Consider the following 20692-nt stretch of genomic DNA (forward strand, 5'->3'; position numbering starts at 1 on the left):
TTAATGGAGGAGCCTGAAAGTGCTGGAAGTTAATCTTTAAAGCTACCAAGTTCCTTCTATATACCAGGCCCCAGCCCGTACAGTGGATGCAAAAACAGTAAGACCAAAAAAAAAAAAAAAAAAAAAAAAAGCACACAGCAAAATGAAGGCAAACACGGAAGCTCATCATCATGGAGGCCGTGATAAGCACTGTGACAAAGCGAACCACATTATGCTACAACAACAGAGGGGATTTCTAAATAAAACAGGGAAGTCAAGAGGGAGTCCCAAGATATGTGATCCCTAAACTGAGGTAGAGTGGAAAGGCGTTTACTGAGTTAAAATGAAGAAAAGAAACCATTTTAGAAAGAAAAAATAGAATGTGAAGAAACCACAGATGCTCAAAAAGCCTGCCAGGTTTAAAAACTAAAAGAAGACTTCATGATTAAAGGGTGGGCATGCATGTGGCTTAGTGCAAGATGCTTCAGAAGCAGGCGGCTCAGGAAAGCCTTCTACGCTAAACTGGGCACTTGAACTTTATGCTGAAAACTATTGAAGGCTATGAAACAAAATAGAACCGGTTTGGAATTGCAACTTACTCTACTCTAAAGGACGCTACAGGACTAGGGGCAGGGAAGAGTTAGTTAAGAGTTCTTTCAAACTACCTCTGGAGTGATTGATCTTTGACTCTGATACCAGATTGGCTACTTATTCTATAATTACAGAGCCCCCTCCTTCCAGAGCTTTCTGTGGGAATTTGGGACAAAAGAGCCCCACCTGGCTTTCCCCCTTGTGGGGAAGATCAAAGAATTTTACCTGGCCCAGGTGGAGGAGGGGCTCAAAGAGCCCCAGCCGAGTGGCGGGGAGCCGGGAAATTCCTGCCTTTGAATCTCTTCTGGTCTCCGGATGGAGGCCTGGAGCCAGGAAATTCCTGCATTTGAAACCCCTCCCCTACTGGACTAGGAAGAGAAGTTTCTTTAACATAGTCCCTCAGTATTATTGAATATTATTAAAAATAGCTTTGTAGATGCTATTCCAGAGAGTTCCTAGAATTCTTGAAGTTTAGGAGTTGTAGTTTATGGCATTATAATAAGCATTACTGAAACAGGAAAGGATAAGGAGGCAGGTGTTGTCATTGTGTTCAAATTAACATTTATTAAGCACACTCTGCATGCCAAGTGCAAAATGACGAGCTGAAGCAGGGCTGGCAGAAATGTAAACATGAATAAAAAACACAGTTCCTCTAAATATTTCACGGTTTTTTCCCCCTAAATATCTCACCTTTCATTATTATTCTGTATACAATTTTCAAAATGCATAAAATAAAATAAAGGAATATGGTGGTCCAGAAAAAAATAGGTAACTTGTAGTTGTTGCTGTAAAAATCAGGAAAGGCTCTGAAGAGAAGATAGTTTTGAGTTGGACCTGGGGTGAATGAGATTGGACGAACGAAGATGGGGACAAAATTGATATTCACTCTAGTCAAAGAGGATGAGATTGAAGATCATTAACACTAATCTGAAGATGGCAGAAGAGAAGGAATTTTACAAGACATTAAAATTACTTAGGAAAGCAGAGGCACTGGAGACAGTAGCTTAATCATTTGAAGTATTCGAACTATAAGAATCAGCCAGTGGTTTAGAAGTGGCTCTGGAAAGCAAGGGGACACACACAGGAAGGGAGGCAGGGTTTCTCTAAAAATGGGAAAAGGGAATGGAGCTACTGAATAAAGGATGGCCTCTCTGCAGTACGATGAAGGTCACAGGGGCCATAGCAAAGAGACAAGCTGGAGTGATTAAGTGGAGCCTGTGAGCTGCTAGTATACAGGATCCACATGGGCCTCAGGCTAGACAAGGAAAGAGTGAGCAGACTGCTGCTGGAAAGAGAATGAGGTCAGCAGAGGGGAGAGGGGGGATAGAGTAGAGACTCCTCAGTCAATGGGGGGAGTTCAACTTACAAAAATACAATCATCTGTTTCTCATTAATGCTCCCTCCATCATTCAGAATTCGCACTGGAAAGCAATCATATACACAGTGGGGTAGGATTTAAGCTTTTTCTGCTGCTTTCCTTTTACCCTTATTTTAGCTTTAATGTATTAGGATCAAATGAAAGTTAAGCTTCTCATGAGATTCTAATACTTGATGGCACAAGGTCCTTGGCATAGTATCGGCAGGCAGCAGTGTCTTCTCCAGGCTTCCCTGGCTTCTAAGTCACCCTGCAACTGCCTCACCCTGAACCAACTTTATTCTTCGCAGATTGAACCATTCCCATCTCCCGTGAAGTTTGTCTCTTGGTATTTCATCCTAAAGCTCCAAGCTTATAGCCCTGCCTACTTGGTATTTTGTAACACTGGCAAGCACCTGCAGAATATAAGAAATGTGAAACCCAGGGAGGGAAACCAACATTACGGTGTCCCTGCTAAGCCCATTGATACACATTCTTTTTCTCACAAAAACTCCTTGAACTAGACACTGCTATTTCTATTTTATCTGAATACTGCTAAATGCTATAACACGAATTACAGAATAAAAGTCAGGTAGGGTCCTTGAACTGAAGAAGGAAATGGGAAATACAAGGTCCAATCTAATCTAGTCTAGGAGAGTGAAATAAAAAGGTGTGAAGAAAAGGGTGAGTTTTGAAGCCTGTACAGCTTCCATCCCTCTTGGGAAGTGGTACCCAAGGCATGATCTGAAGATGAAACATTTCATTATGAAAGTGTGTGAGGGAGAATATCTGATGAGTCCAACCCGTAGAGCTTCTAAGAGAGAGTCCTTCATGGTGGTTTTCCTCAGAGGATGTGAAGACAGGCAGTTGCCTTTATAACCAAAGGAACATTGATTTCAGCTGTGTAAATGTGTCCATGGCCCAGCCCAACTGAATGGACCTAAAGGAAGCAATGTATAAAAAGCATAGAGGCAGAGTAGGAGATAAGGCATCATGGTACTGTTGTTTTCTGGTCATTCATGGCTGGGCACTTTTAGATATTCTTACTCTCTCAGAAGGAACATCCAGATTACTCACTGGATGTTAAAAGCAGTGCAGAGAGCAGACGTACCCCATTAGTGCCATGCAGTTATCATACTGAAGTCAAAGTTAGAAGTTAGGTTGTCACAGCTTGATGAAAGCAAAGTCATATTATCACTTTTGTAATTATCAAAGGAGACCTTTGAATGAATTCAGTTTTTTTAACAAGACATACATGAATTCAGTAACACTACATCAACAGTTCCACCAAAATATTTCTAAGTCCGTATATATTTATTTTTGCTGTCGTAATTGATTTATGAGCATTATTCTTCTCAAGTTATTTTAGAGGATTCTGTAACGTTTTTAAAATCTTTAATAAATTTCTTCATATGAATTTATGCCAAAAACTAGAATTCAGGAATTATTCCCAATAACTGATGATGATGATGAGATCTTGGTAAAGAGGGAAAGATAAAGTTTTTATCTATTTTCTTCATATAAATATGGACAGAAACAAAAAAGGATCACTTCAAGCCAAGCAATTTTCCAGAGAGTCAATCTAATTTCTTTTATACTTTTTAATTATACAAGTAATTCAAGCAATATTCTTCTCATAGAAACTCCAATAATAAAAGCAAAAGTCCCCAGTTACCACAATATTCAATCCTACTTCCCTCTTTGGAGGTACTCATTTACTTTGATGGTTATCCTTCCAGAACTTTTCCTATTTGTTTAACATATACAGGCATAGTCTGAGTGTTATTTAATGTACATATTACATGCTTTCCTAACTTAAAATACCCTTGAGATATAGGTAAGTTCAAGCACTCCAATCTACTTTCTCCTTTTTAACTTCTATGTATCATTTGTATTAGGGTAACATTAGCTACCTCAACAAGCAAATCTCAAAATATCAATGGATTAAAACAGGAGAAGCTGACGTCCTGTTCACATACCAGTCCAGTGAGGGTGATACAGATCCACTGGTAGTTTTCCTTCATTCAAGAACCCAACTCCTTCCATATGGTTTTTGGCCACTTCCCAGGGTTTTCTGATTATCTGCATTCAGTCAGCCAAAGAGGATAGAGAAGGTACATCTGCTTTTCAAGACATGGCCTATAAGTAACACACATTACTTACACTAATCTTATACTAATAATTTCTTTTTTTTTTTTTTTTTTTTTTTTTTTTTGAGATGGAGTTTCACTCTTGTTGCCCAGGCTGGAGTGCAATGGCGCGATCTCAGCTTACCGCGACCTCCGCCTCCTGGGTTCAAGCAATTCTCCTGCCTCAACCTCCTGAGTAGCTGGGATTACAGGCACGCTCCACCATGCCCAGCTAATTTTTTGTATTTTTAGTAGAGACGGGGTTTCACCATGTTGACCAGGATGGTCTCGATCTCTTGACCTCGTGATCCACCCACCTTGGCCTCCCAAAGTGCTGGGATTACAGGCGTGAGCCACCGCACCCGGCTGATATAATAATTTCAAGGGAGATTTAGAAATTGCTAATTTAATTATTTTGCCACTGAAGGATTATCTCTAGTCTTTGTTCTTATGAGTAATGCTACAGTGAATGTTTTTATGCCTGCCTTTGTAAGAACATGGACAAGTATTTCTCTAGGGTAGGAAGTCAGATATATAAATGACTTAAAGAATGTGCACATTTCTTATTTTAATGCAGACTGCCAGATTGTTCTCAAGAAAAGACTATACCAGTGTATACTCCATCAGCAATCTATTCCATTAATACTAACAACTATCAATCATTTATATTTTCACTAATACAGTAAATATGGTATCTAATTGCTCTAATTGCATTTCCAAGATTTCATAATGATGTTGAGCATCTTCTAATATGTGTAATATCTGTCTATATGAATGCATCTCACATTGATTGTTCAGAACTTTTGCACATCTTCTGTTTTGTTGCAGATATAACAAAATGTTCAAATGGAACTATGGCAGTGCAGTTTTAATCGAGGCCATAGAACATGAGATCAGCCTCATCAACATTACAAAATGAGCTATGAGAAGTTAAAAGCAGGACTTTCAAAGCACATGGCTAGGAACCAGTTTGGGCATACTTTGATGAACACCCACCTCCAAATTCATAAATTAATATTGAGGGGCTGAGAAAGACAATAGATACTGGAAAGGAATTCAGGAGAAAGATAGAAGGGGTATAGAGATAGAAGGGGGTTAGAAGTAGAAGATACATTGCTCTTTATCAAAATCAGGGAAACAGACATTAAAGATGACTCCTCCCAACCTATAACTTGAACTATGTTGGGTGGAGCTTGGAGACAAAGGAGCCTTAAGTCTGAATCACTACTGAGAAATTTAAATAGCAGTTACTATGGATAGCTGTCCAGTTTGATGGTGCAAAGAATGCATGTGATTTCTCTCGACCAGAAGTTGTCTATGCAAAAGGAAGAGCTGGCTTATATTTCTCCTAAATCCTATTCTAAAGGTCAGTTGGAGGGGTAAAGTGATCTTAGTAGTGAGACGCTGGAAGTATATTACTGCTGCCTAGTGGCTGAAGAAAGAATAAGAAGTAATTTCTTCTGAGGAATCTATTTATCATTCTCATGGCTGTATTAGCTTTCACACTGCCGATGAAGATATATCCAAGACTGGATAATTTAAAAATAAAAAGAGGTTTAATGGCCTCATAGATCCACATCGCCAAGGAGGCCTCACAATTATGGCAGAAGACAAAAGGCACACCTTACATGGCGGCAGGCAAGAAAGAATCAGAGCCAAGCTGAAGGGGAAACCCCTTATAAAATCATCAGATCACATGAGATGTATTCACTACCATGAGAACAGTGTGGGGGAAACTGCCCCCAGCCTTTAATTGTCACCCACCAGGTCCCTTCCATAACAGGTGGGAACAATAGGAACTACAATTCAAGATGAGATTTTGGTGGAGACACAGCCAAACCATATCAATGGTGAACTGCAGAAGAGGAGACCCCAGTGATGGGGTGAAAGGAGTCTCCAAACACTCTACAAGTGGAGAAGAATGTAACTGACCTGATGTAGCTGAAAAACACAACATGAAAATTAATTCTACAATGCAATCACAAGTATCGATAGCAGAATAGACCAAGCAGAGGAAGGAATCTCAGAGCTTGAAGACTATCTTTCTAAGACAGGCAGAAAAGAATAGAGAAAAAAAAGTAAAAAGGAATGAATACAATCTCTGAGTAATATGGAATTATGTAAAAAGATCGATCCTATGATTGATTAGGGTACCTGAAAGAGATGAGGAGAACAGAACCAAGTTGGAAAACATACTATGGGATATCATTCAGGAGAAACTCCCCAGCCTAGAAAGACAGGCTAGCATTCAAATTCAGGAAATCCAGAGAACCCCCATTAAGATACTCCATGAGAAAATCAACCCCAAGATATAAATCATCAGATTCACCAAGGTCAAAATGAAAGAAAAAATGTTAATGGCAGCCAGAGAGAAAGGCCAAGTCACTTATAAAGAAAAGCCTATCACTCTAACAGCAGACCTCTCAGTGGAAACCATACAAGCCAGAAGAGATTGAGGGCCAATATTAAACATTCTTAAAGAAAATAATTTCCAAACCATAATTTCATATCTGGCTAAAGTCAGCTTCATAAACGAAGGGAAATACGATCCTTTTCAGACAATCAAATGCTGAGCAAATCTGCCACCACCAGGCAGGCCTTGCAAGAACTCCTGAAAGAAGCTCTAACTATGAAAGGGAAAAACTGTTACTAAAAGCACACTGGAGTACACAGATCAATGAAACTATGAAGCCACCACATAAACAAGTCTGCAGAATAACCAGTTATCATCATGATGACAGGATTGAATTTATACACATGGCAATATTAACCTTAAATGTAAATAGGCTAAATGCAAATGAATCACTTGAACCCGGGAGGTGGAGGTTGCAGTGAGCCGAGATCATGCCACTGTACTCCAGCCTTGGTGACAGAGCAAGATTCTATCTCAAAAACAATAATAATAAATAAATAAATGTCCAATTAAAACACAAAGAATGGCAAGCTGGATAGCATCAAGACCCATTGGTATGTCATCTTCAAGAGACCCATCTGAGGTGCAAAGGCACCCATAGGCTCAAAATAAAGGGATGGAGGAAAATTTACCAAGAAAAAGGAAAACAGAGAAAAGCAGGAGTTGCAATCCCAGTTTCTGACAAAACAGACTTTAAACCAACAAACACCAAAAAAAGACAAAGAAGGGCATTATGTAATGGTTAAGGGTTCAATTCAACAAGAAGAACTACCCTAAATATCCTTTCAGCCTGATAATGTGTGTCTTTAGATGAATTAATACATTTTGAATGCTTAGGAATGTGTCTGACATAGGGTACATTCTCTTCAGGTATTATGATGATTATTATGATGATGAAAAAATAATCAAGTTCTGTATAAACTATTTTAAATTATCTGGAGGGTGATTTGTTCACTGTTATACTGACATTGAGGTGTGATGCAGTTTCTATTTTGTTAATTAAAATTTGCCTTTGTTTCAGTCCCCTGAGAAAAAAAGAACATGTGTGTGACTGTGTGTGTGTGTGTGTGTGTGTGTGTGTAGCATAAAATTTCAAATAATTACTAAAATAAATCAAATTAAACCACATTATTACAACAGAACCTATAACTCTGCAAGGTAGGGATGGTTGTATTACTGTGAAAGACAGGTGAAGTGTTGACATTAACATCATAGCTCAAAGTTACCTATTATTTCCCTAGTACCTGCACATTTAAAATAGCCATGAAAGAGTGGATATTAAATAAGGCAAGCTAGAAAGAGCTTGACTACCAGCAATGGGAAGCCATAATAACCTTAGGCAGTGAGAAGTGATGTGAAACAAGACTACAGCAGTGCTGAAATAGACTTGGCTGCAGGTGATTGACAGTCTACAGCTAATCACAAGTTCTCAGCAACTAAACCCAACTCTATTTAGAGTCTCCCTTCCCCAAGAAGAATCTAAACAGAGAGACCTTTAATGGCTGCCTGCTCTTGTAGGGGCAGCTTCCAGCAGATGGGCAGTGCCAGGACAAAAAGCCTAATAGAGGTGCATGGTGGACTAATTCCAGTGGATTTGCTCTTCCACTTGGTTTGCTAAAACTAGTAAGAAAAATATCTTGGAAACCTCAAGTTCTTTCTTGGAATTGAGATTAGCTTACCTAAACAAAGGAAAAAACCGCACCGATTTATTTAATACTATCCATTTTTAGAAAAGTTATGTAATAATCAGCATAGGCACCTCTTCCTGGCAGTTCAGAAAAATTTCTAAGATGCCAGAAACTCAAGTCCACAGAAACAGAACTTCCTAGGAACCTCACATTCAGGAAACTAAGTATCTCCCACTTAGGTCTAGGAGGTGAGTATTATGGGATAGAGAAGAGTCTAAGATGCCAGCCACCGCTAGACTTAACTCTGACAGGCCTCACTGGGCCTCACCAGTAGCACATAGTAGGTGCTTTCTTGATGTTTGTTCCGTTCCTTAATAGGTACACTTTGTCCCATAAAGATATTTCTTAATATTTAATAATTCCAACTTTTATTTTAGATTTAGGGAGTATAAGTGCAGGTTTTTGTGACATGGGTATATTGTGCAACACTGGATTTTAGGTATGAATGATGCCATCACCTAAGTAGTAAGCAAAGTACCCAATAGGTAATTTTTCAGCCTTGCCTCCCTCTCTTTCACCCCCATCTAATAGTTCCCCGTGTCTATTATTCTCATCTTTATGTCCATATGTACTCAATGTTTATCTCTCATTTATAAGTGAGAATATGAAGTATTTGGTTTTCTGTTTCTATGTTAATTTGCTTAGGATGATGGCCTCCAGCTGAATCCACATTGCTGTAAAAGATATAATTTCATCCTTTTTTATTGCTGCATAGTATTCCATGGTGTATGTACTACATTTTCTTTATCCAGTCATTTGTGGAGCAGCACTTAGGTTGATATCATGTCTTTGCTCTTGTCAATAGTGCTGCAATGAACATACAAATGCACGTGTCATTTCTGTAGAATGATTTATTTTCTTTTGGATTGCTGCTGGGTTGAATGGTAGTTCTGTTTAATGCTTTCCACAGCAGCTGAACTAATTTACATTCCCACTAATAATGTGTAAGCATTCCCTTTTTTATGCAGCCTCGTCAGCATCTGTTTCTTGTTTTTTGTTTTTGTTTTTCTACTTTTTAATAATAGCCATTCTGACTGATGTGAGGTGTCTCACTGTGGTTTTGATTTGCCTTTCTCTGATAATTAGTGATATTGTGCATTTTTTCATATGTTTGTCAGCAGGTTGTATGTCTTCCTTTGAGAAGTATCTGTTCATGATGAAATATCTTATAGTCATTGGCATAAACTTGCCATCAGATCATGAATAGGTAGGTGGCGGATAATGACTAGGTAGGTGGAGAAACTGAATATTCCCACTCAGTGAAAACACACAGATCATCAGAAGAGATGCTGTGTCTCCCAATCTACAAAAGCTAAGTGTATAGAAAAGGACTCTCCCATCATCTTCTTTATGGCCTAGACAAGAATTCTTCCCAGTCAGACACACAGGAGTAAGATGGAGGGATAGAAGGTGTGGATAAAGAAGAAAATGGACCTAGCAACCTTTGCACATGAACTAGAGGTGATCAGAAAGAGAAGCCAGATGAAAGTTTGTTGGTCAGTTCATGTGCTGGGTTGGATAATATTCCACAGGAATTCATATCCACTCAGAATCTATGATACTCTGTTTATGTGTTTGTGGATGTAAACACATTAAGATCAGGTCATACTGAATAACGGGTCCTGAAATCCGATTTGACTGATATGAGAAGAGGAAAATTGAGACACAGAGGCACAGAGAGAAGAATGCTGTGTGGAGACAGAGGCAGAGCTTGGAGTAACCATCCTTTCTTCAAGCTGTATTCTGTGTTGTCAAGTACCAAGAATTTAACACAGTAGTGTTATCACCATGTATTTCACATAATATCAGTACATTTTTTGACTCTTTAGCAAACATTTTGTTTTAATTTTCAACTTTCATTTTAAGTTTAGGGGTACAGGTGCAGGTTTATTACATAGGTAAACATTTGCCAGGGTAGTTTGCTGCACAGATCATCCATCACCTAGGTATTAAGCCCAGCATTTATTAGCTCTTCTTCCTGATACTCTCCCTCCTCCCCTCCACTCACCCTCTGACAGGTCTCAATGTGTGTTGTTCTCCCTGATGTGTCCATGTGTTCTCATCATTCAGCTCCCACTTATAAGTGAGAACGTGTTGTATTTGGTTTTCTGTTCTGCAAACATTTTTTGGAAGAAATAAAAGGAGTAGGCAGGAGTGGGGGAGAGAGCAAAGAAGAATGGGGGAAGAGGAAGAAAGGGAATAAACTGCCTTTGAAATCATCTAGCATTATGCTCTCATTTTGCAAATGAGGCAACTGAGACTCAAAGAAGTAAACTGAACAGTGGGAGAAAATAAGTCATTGTTACCCCAGATTGCTGTTGTGCAACTCACCAGTCTTCTGTCTTGATTTCCCATCTGGAGTATCCTTTCTTTCCACATTAACCCCCTTCCTACCACATGCACACACACACACACACACACACACACACACACACACACTCCTGTTACAATTACACACAACTGCAACTCTCCCAAGGTCGTGAGTCCCATGAAGGCAAGGATCTAGATCCCATTAACCTTTTATCCCTTGTCCTGTCTAGCATCATATCTGACTCCACGCAGCTTCTCATCAAATATCTGTCAAATTTAAATGGAATTGACTATTGAGCACTTATCATTCCCTAGATGAGGTTCTTTCCAGCCAGAAAAGAGATTGGCAGGTCCCAACAGGGTTAGTATGCAGCTTTTCCTCCATTAAGATTTAAGAAACTGCATGCAGCTTCCACCAGCCTTCTGAGCATCTAGAAATCGATGACAACAAATGGTATTGTCAAAGGGCCAGGTCATGGGGGAGTGCACACATTGGAAGTGCCAATGGATGGTCCACAGATGATGCAGTCCCCACAGGAGTGTATCAAAGCTGCCTCCACCTGGCCTCCCACACGGAGCCAGGTCAGACTCTCAGGCAAAGGGCAGCTTGCTGATTTCTGTCCTCTATGCCTTGAGTGATGTCTGCGTCTGTCAATAGAGGAGCAAGGATGAATTATCTCAGAGCTGAGCTGCAAGGCATAGAGAGGAACAAATAGCCACTTGCAATCCTGCAAGATAAGGGAGGAAGAGGAATGGCAAAGGAAAAATAAAAGACTGGCAGGCCAGGGCCACACAAATGAGCTGTGCTCCAACTGTGCGGAGCAGGAGGATGGAGAACTACTCATTGCATGTAGAATTCATCATCATTTTAATCCCTACAGGCAGGCAGAACTATCCAGAATTATAAAGTGTGGTGGGAAGAACATCACTAACCTTGTAATATACATATATATTAGCACACTGGCTAAGCATTAGAACCCTGGATGGAATTATAAACTCAGAAATGCTCTAATCAGTGCTTATAATGAGGAGCTGTGACACAGAATAAAACTCTTTCTGTCAATACCCTACTGCTTTGTCTACTCACCCCCGTCTCTGCCTCCAAGCTCTCCCGCCACCAACCCTCTAATTTCCCCTCCTTCAAGGGCCATCATCGTCCACCAGAGCGGCCAACTCAGTCATTATGGCAAAATAGATGAAAGCCTTGAGGAAGATGCTAGGGACCCTGGGGTGGAAAATTGAATGGAAAGGAAGAGAAAAAGAAGAGCAACAAGCAAGGTTAATTTAAGTCTGGAGATAGCCACTTTGACATTCTTATTCCTGCATTATCTTTTGCCCGGCAGCTGAAGCTGTTCACCCACTTTCATCACGGGCATAAACAGTCCATATCTGCACTTACAAGTGCCCAGGGAGCAAGCATTATTATGCTGCATACAGTCTGGGGAAAGGTGTAATGCTGGGCTTTTTCCTGCCTTAGAAGTTCCTAGCAGATATGCCCAGGAACAAAGGGGAAAGAAATACAGGAAAGCTGAGCCTCTGTTGGATGTCAGCACCCATGTCTGAACAACAGGGTTAGATGATTGTGTCAGAATCCAAGGAGAGGTGAACAGTAGAGAAACAAGATGCCATTGGAGAATGAGACTGATGTTTTTAATCCATCCTAAAGAATTAACTACCCACTAAGATCTTTGGGCTAACGTTAGGGGTAAGTAAAACAATAAAAATAGGAAAAGGCAGCTCAACCCAAAGCCAAGTACATAGGGACCCACAATAAAGGACAATTGAAAAGAAAAACTATTCAATATTCTTTTCCCTAGCCTCTCATATCATCTGTCAGTTGATATTTTGTTATCATTCTCTTGCCTAGTCAAAAGAGCATGTCATTATACCCAGCACAGAATAACTCAATATACCCTACCCTGTTTTAAATCAGACTTAATAACACCAATAACACTACTAAACATCTCAGCTTCCTCCATCAACTTAGCCCTATGGGACTCAGGGAAACTTCATTTTTAAGGTCACTCAATTAAAAAATTATATTAAAGAAAGCTGATTAAAAATATACAGAAACTAAATGTTCAATAATAGAGAGCTGACTCAATAAATCCTAAAATATACATTTACTAGAATACTATGCAATAAGGAATTTAGCTCTGTATTTTCTGACCTAGTAATCACAAGCCTCATATGGAAGCTGCTGTAGCATAGGAGTGTCTAAAGCTCATAAAACAAGGCCAGGCATGGTGGCTCATGCCTATAATCCCAGCACTTTGGAAGACCTAGACAGGTGGATGACCTGAGGTCAGGAGTTCAAGACCAGCCTGGCCAAAATGGCGAAACCCCGTCTCTACTAAAAATACAAAAATTAGCTGGGGATGATGGTACATGCCTGTAGTCCCAACTACCCAGAGAAGCTGAGGCAGGAGACTCACTTGAACCCGCAACGTGGAGATTGCAGTGAGCTGAGATCATGTCACTGTGCTCCACCTGGAGAACAGAGTGAGACTCCATCTCAAAAATCAATAAATAAAATAAAATAAAATAAAGCTTATAAAACAAGCTTTTATTTGACACTAGGTAGAAGCATTTCTGGGCAGGAGCAGAAGAGTCAGTCCTTGGATCTATGTTGTGAGTGTGTGTGCCTGCATGAACACAGATATTGATTGGTCACTTAAAACAATTAACCCTAATTCCTCACTGAGGATGAATCCTGATTCTGATAAATTTGGGGAGATTCAACAAACGGTATCAGTTTACTTCTGCAATATCTATTTTTCCCTCTTTCCTTACTAACTAAAATCTAATTTGCTCTAGTACAGCAATGTTTCCTACTTTAAAAGTTAATAATAATAAAATTTTTTTCCCACTCTCCTGGCATATGAGATGGCTCTGACCAACCAGGTTGACACGGAAGGCACTGATGAGGGCTTCTAGGAAAGCTCTGTAAAAAGGAGCAGTCAGTCAGCCAGCACGTCTCTTTTGCCCAAATGTGATACTGAAGTGGAGTGGCCATCTTGTGTCCAGGAGGCAGCAAGCATAGGTCAAAATCCCCATGCCAAGGGTGAGTGCACCGGAAGACACGGCACCTGGCTCCCAGTTGGTACTGTGAGACATAGTACCCGCCCTGTGCCATCTGTCTCCAGGCTTCTTATCACAAAAAGGAAAAGGAATAAGAAAAAAAAAATGTTCTTTGGGTTTTCTGTGACTTCAGTTTATTTCCAACTTACATGGAAAGGTATGCATTAAAAACAGGGAGAAGTAAAATCCTCTCCTTTTCCTTTAACCCCACCCCACCAAAAAAAAGAGAGAAGCCAAATGAACGTTTGTTTGTCAGTTTATGTGCTGGGTTGGATAATGTTTTACAGGAATTCATATCCATTCAGATTCTATGAGACCTTATTTAGAAACAGGGTGTTTGCAGATGTAAGCATATTAAGTTAAGGTCATACTCTATGAGGGAGTCCCTACATCCAATTTGACTGATAAAATTCTAAGAGGAGGCAAATTTAGACACAGAGAGGCGAATGCTGTGTGGAGACAGAGGTAGAGATTGGAGTAAGTAGAGATCTACAAGCCAAGTATTACAGGCAACCACCAGCAACTAGGAGAGGGGCATGGAACAGAATCTCCCACAGAGCGTCTGACAGGAACCAAGCCCACTAATAACTTGATTTCAGACTTCCAGCCTCCAGAACTATGAGAGGGTAGACTTCTGCTCCTTTAAACCACGAAGTTATGGTACTTTGTTACGGCAGCCACAGGAAATCAACACAATTGGTTTGTCTCCTATTGATTTGCAAAAATATATGTTTACACTCCATGTAGCAAGAATGGGAAACTGTCTGATGAACACTAAGAAAATTTAGTTTCTATTTCTAGCTTTAGAGATGTATCAGAACCCAAGCCTTCGGGGAAAATTTTCACTATTTATTGGCTTCCCTCTTAAGGAGGTGACCAAGAAAGGGAAAGAATCTCATGTTGTGAGGCAAGAGCTCTGTCTGTCACCAGAGGATGGCTTTGTCTGTAAAAGTGATGGCACTGGGCCAGTTGAGGTCGTAAGATGATACAGCTCAGAATGTTTACTGAAGTCAAACACAAGAACAACAAAATATAAATCATATCAATTACCAAAATATAGAACCTTGCTTGTCAGATACCTTCCATCTGGAAAAATTGTATATATGAATATAGATTTTATGATGTACTAGCACTTAAATGATCCACAAACAAGAATTTGATGAATAAATGCAAAAACCCCATTTCAATAGACTATTATGATAATTTACACTGAAAATTGTTGGAATGAAGTTATATCAATAGGAAAACCAAGTTGGTTACAAAATACTATTTACAGTATGTTTCCATTTGTTGGAAAGAAAAACATTAGCTGATAGGTAAGAAATAAAGAAAATGAAAAATAAAGAAATTGATAAAAGTAAAGTACTAATAAATCTCCTTCTTTCAAAGTAGGGCTTAAAATTAAAATAATTTAACTAGAACCAACTGTGAGACTTTGCTGATACCTCCAGATTCAACACGAGGATGCAATAAACCAATAACCTCAGAACAATACCAGAAATCAAAATCTCTAAAGAACTCAGGTAAGAGGATAAAAAAAAATTTTTTTAGCATGTATTTCAGTTACGTGATCTATAACAAAGTTGTTTGTTTTCAGATGCACTTAGTTAATCAGTCCTCTAATCCGACAAGCAGCAAGGCAGCAGTTCTCCCTGGTGGAGAGTTGATTGAACTAGAATAGAAGGAATTATTCTCATCTTTATTTTGGGAACTGAAGCCCTTCTTCAGCTCCATGAATCTGATTCTTAAGAAACATTCACTTCCATCTGCCTGAAGCCAAGGCCAAATTCTAGGCTGCTACACTCAGGAACAAACCAAAATGTGAAAATCTGTCTGTGGCTGGATGACAATTTCTGAAGGTAGGCAGTGCGCTTCTTGAATTGATAGAACTAAAGAGTTGGCCACAGGGCCTGAGGAGGACTCACACAGGATAAGCATCCTCCAAACAGTCTGACAGTGCAGAGTTCAAATGTGTGAGCCATGAGAAGTCTGTTTTAGCTGGGAAGCCAATGGGCAGAAAGTATTTTATTAAAGAAATGTCAAAGGAGGAAAGCAGATCAGTGATGGAGAGGGAAAAAGTATGAAAAACTAGGTTGAGTAAGATTTTTTTCTGCAGATAGAAGTTGTAGAAGTCAGCTGAAAAAACAAACTTGCCGGGACCACATAACCCTGCAGAAATCCTCTGGCCTGGGACCATCTGATTCAGTTTCATCCTCCACCTGATATGCATCAGGTCTTCCTCACTTTTTCTGTGTTTGTTTGTTGGCTGAGTTACTGAAATATCTTCCCTGACCTTCCCATCACCACAGAGTGTTTGTCTGCTCTCCCTGCCTGATTGCATTCTGTTAACCACCTTTATTTATTTTACCAAGGAAGTCTGAGTCGTGGAAGAGCCAGGAACAGGCATGACCTCTCCACACATGCAACATGGGGCCGTCCTATCATTACAAACTATATCCAGATGAAGGGTTCCTTGTTTGAAAGATGGAGGCATTGTTAGTAGCAATTAAACTGAAGTTCCTATGTGAAGGAAAGTCTACAGATGTCTGGTTTCTTATAGAGTAATTATAAGGCTGAAAGATAAAAGTAGGTTTGATGTGAAGAAGATACAGAAAATATAACCCAATTAAGGCAAAAACATTGAGGCAATAAATGCTTTTGCTCTCCCAGTTTTAACATACTCATTCACCAATATAAGCTCACTTAATGAAGACCTAGAGGCCATCTCATGTAACACAAAATATTAATGATCATCTTATGTATCACCAAAAACTGAAAACTGAGAGGATCACAAAAATAGAATATGAAAGAGGAGTAATTAACATCAATAATTTGTACTACTTCCAGATGGCCAAACTATAGGGCATATTTTACAAGTCAAACTATAAACTATGTAAATTGGTCAGTAAAACGTATCAGTAAAGTTTGAGGCAAGAGACCATATCCAGTGTAAAACTTCAAATAATTCAGAAGCAAATTGTTAGCTGACAGAGAACAATGACACACCTGACTTTCCCAGGCCTCAGCAACCAATGGATATAAAGAGTAATATAAAAAAAAAAAACACATTAAACACCCTCTAATTCCACCGCTTTATACTCCCCATGCACCAATCGGAGTCCATAGGCCTTTGGGATCTGTTATTTCTGCCTTAGGCTGTGTTATAAAAGCACATGTTTTTTGTTTTCTCTAGCTCCGCTTTACTGTTGATGATTGCCAGAAAAAGCCACCTGAGAGCAGTGTCTAGCAGGTGACAAAGGGACTTACATCAAAGAGGGAATACTGAGGTTCAGGCATAGGGTGCCCTGAATTCCACTCTGTGCCATTCAGTCACCCTGGACCAAAAGCGCCACACTGGATTCTGCAAGGGCAGGGAAATCTTGCCCCACTGTTGACTTCTGTGACTTTGTCACCCAGGCCACAAAGCCGTATATTTTATACACCTGAACTTTTCTCATGGAAAGGACTCTTTTTCTCTGTCTATAAGCCTTCTTTCCTTTAGACTCAGAAGTCCATGAGCCAGGAAGGCAGAGCAGTGGGTGTAATGAGCATTGTGCTGTCTTCCCCATTCCCATCTGTCCCACAAGGGCCCATGGAAACCTCTGAACAGGCCATAACCCCCCTGCACATGTAAACAGATAACAGAGTGGGCTCTGCATCCCCTACCAGCCCATCAGACACGATCCTTGCATCCTGAATTCCACCAGTCCTCACAGTTCACTTAGCCATTCAGTCAGTCAGCAAGTACTCATGAGAAGTCTAGTCTATGCCATCTAGTGGAAATGTAATAATAAACAAAAGCAAATCTGGCCCCTCCTTTCATAGAGCTTACAGTCCAGTGGGAAAGCACTCATTATTCAAAGAATGATACAAATCGAGGTAAGCGTACAATGGCAGTAAGAGCAAATATGCTGCTAGGAAAAAGTGCATAGCAAGGGAATCCTTCTGCTCATGGAACGAGGAACATGCCTGAGAAAGTCATTAGAGAGTGAACTAGATGAGGTCAGTGGTAGGGGCATCCTAGTGACAGTCCTCAAGGTAGTGAAGACATTTGGGTTCAAAATGTTATTTTCTCCTTTCATATTGATGTAACTAACATCATTGAGTTCCTATAGAGCACATTGATAAATATTGAGTAACACAATGTCCCTTCAAAAAAAAAAAGGATATAATCTTTGATTACAAAGAGCTTAAAGTCTAATACAGAAGACAGGGAAATTGACTTTTATGGGAACGTGATAACTACCATGAGAAATTTACGCATAAGGAACTAAGGGAGTCTCAGGCTAGAGGATCAGGCAAGATTTCCTAGCTAGTGAGGGGAAGGCTGGGAGGATGGGATTTCCAGGAAGAGCAAAGGGCCTGGTCAAAGGCACAGAGACATGAAACAGCATGACCTCCTCAGGGAGCCACAGGAAGTTGAGTTTGGCTTATGAGCAGGATGTGAGCAGATGGAGGTCAAGAATGAGATGGGAGATGAGGCAGGACAGGCAGAAAAACTAGAGATTCTAAGAGGAGAGGCCTTGTGTGTAAAGCTGAGGATTGGAACCTTATCCAAAAAGGAACAGGGAGATAATCAAAGATTAAAAAGAGAGAGAGAGAATGATTTCCTCTTTTGTTTTGTTTTCTTTTCTCTCCCACTATCTCCAACAGTGAAATGTACTAAGATTTCAAAAGAAATCCAAAAACTCAGAGTGACTGATCCCAGCTCTATTTTATCATTTTTGCAGGTTTATATCCCCTGTTGGATGTTGCCATATAAAATCCCCAGGTGCCTTTCAAAGTATGTTACATTTCCTCCAGTTTAGTAAATCAGCGAGTTTATTTGCTTACGTTACACTGCCTTGTGTTTTAGTGGGCAGTAAGCCATTCTGGCACTGAGAGAAAGTTAATGTTTTTAGCAATAGCGTGGTCACATGTGTGACACAGATGCTAGATAGAGAACAGGGTTTTTTTAGTATCATGACATTTATTGAACATCAAAAATAAAACAGCTATTGAAAAACAATGATAGTGCTTACTTTTTTTTTTTTTTTTTTTTTTTTTTTGAGACGGAGTTTCGCTCTTGTTACCCAGGCTGGAGTGCAATGGCGCGATCTCAGCTCACCGCAACCTCCGCCTCCTGGGTTCAGGCAATTCTCCTTCCTCAGCCTCCTGAGTAGCTGGGATTACAGGCACGCGCCACCATGCCCATCTCATTTTTTGTATTTTCAGTAGAGACGGGGTTTCACCATGTTGACCAGGATGGTCTCGATCTCTTGACCTCGTGATCCACCCGCCTCAGCCTCCCAAAGTGCTGGGATTACAGATAGTGCTTACTCTTGAATAAGCTGAGCATCTTAGAATATAGATCATTTGGTATATTTTTAATATTATGTCTGACATTTACAAAATAATTTATTAACATATATTTATGTTGTAAAGTGTATAATAATGTTAAATTCCCATGAGCCTACTATCCAGTAAACATATCAGGAATAAGATACATCTACCTATGTGTTCATTCCTTTCCTATCTCATGTCACCACCTACATGTGAAAGAGAGTAGCATCATTGTGAGTTTTGATGCTATTCATTAACAATGAGTTTTCTCAATGTTAATCTTTACTTCTTAAAAATAGCTTTGGTAAAAGGGTAAGCACTCTAAATATACTGCTTAATTTTTGTGGGTTAAACATTATCCTAATGGTGTCATATTACTTATGGTCTTCGGAGAGCTTTTTTTTTTTATAAACTCCACATTAGATTTCTGAGATTCATATGTTACTGACTGTTGCTGTGGATCACTAATTTTCACTGTTGTATAGTATTTCATTGTGTAAATGTAAGAAATTTTAAACTCTCCGATGTGAGCCTGTCTCCTGGATACCTGTTCAAGAATTTTCTGGGGGTATATATTAGGTACAGAATTGCTGAGTTAATGGTATGTCTCCATGTTCACACTTCCAAGATGATGCCAAATTATTTTCCTAGTCCTTATAAATTTACACTTCAAAGATTACTATTGAATAATTCCTGTTGATTCATATTCTCTCCAAAACTCTGTGAACTAAAGCAATGACAGTAAGAATGAAAATGGAAAACAAAAACAGATTCAGGCTACACTTTGGAGCTAAAACATTGAAAGACATCATGGGTAAGGAGAAAATCAAAGATGACCGAATATTTATTTCTTAATATTTACCAATATTATAATATTTTAATTTGACTATAATTGCTGATTTTATTCTCCAGATTACTGCAGAGATTAAACATGTTTATATGTTTATTGGCCATACACTTCCATGTTACTTGCCTATTTTTCTATTTTGTTTGTGTGTGGGTGTTTCCTGGAGAACAGTAGGAATTGTTTATACATTCTGGATATTAAACCTTTGTTGGTTATATGCATGACAAGTAAGTTCTATTTTGCTGTTTGTCCTTCCACTTTCTTTACAACGTTTTTTGATAAATAGAAGCTATTAATTTTAATATAGTTGATTTAGTCAAACATTTCTTTTACGATTAGAATTTATCATATTTTGCTATTTTTTCTTAACTTTTAGGTTCAGGGGTACATATGCAAGTTTGTTCTGTAAGTAAATTCTGTGGCACAGGATTTTAGTACACAGATTATTTTGTCACCCAGATAATAATCAGGGTATCCAATAGGTAGTTTTTCTGTTCTCCCTCTCCGTCCACCTTTCACCCTGAAGTAGGCTGTGGTGTCTGTTGTCCCCATCTTTATGTCCGTGTGTTTATCTCCCTCTTATGCATGAGAACATGTAGCATTTGGTTTTCTGTTCCTGTGCTACTTAACTTCAGATAATGGCTTCCAGTTTCATCCACGTTGTTGCAAAGGACATAATTTCATTCTTTTTTATGACTATGTACTACTCCACAGTACATATGTAACACATTTGCTTTATCTAGTCTACTACTGATGGGCATTTAGGTTGATTACATGTCATTACTATTGTGAATAGTGCTGCAATGAACATATGCACACCAGTTTTTATGACAAATAATTCATATTTCTTTTGGCATATACCTAGTAATGGGATTGCTGGGTTGAATGGTAACACTATTTTAAGTTTCTTGAGGAAATGCCACTTTGCTTTCCACAATAGTTGAACTATTTATATTCCGACCAGCAGTCTATAAGCAT

The sequence above is a fragment of the Saimiri boliviensis genome, chromosome 1 (genome assembly GCF_048565385.1).
Source record: "Saimiri boliviensis isolate mSaiBol1 chromosome 1, mSaiBol1.pri, whole genome shotgun sequence".
NCBI classification, from domain to species: Eukaryota; Metazoa; Chordata; class Mammalia; order Primates; family Cebidae; genus Saimiri; species Saimiri boliviensis.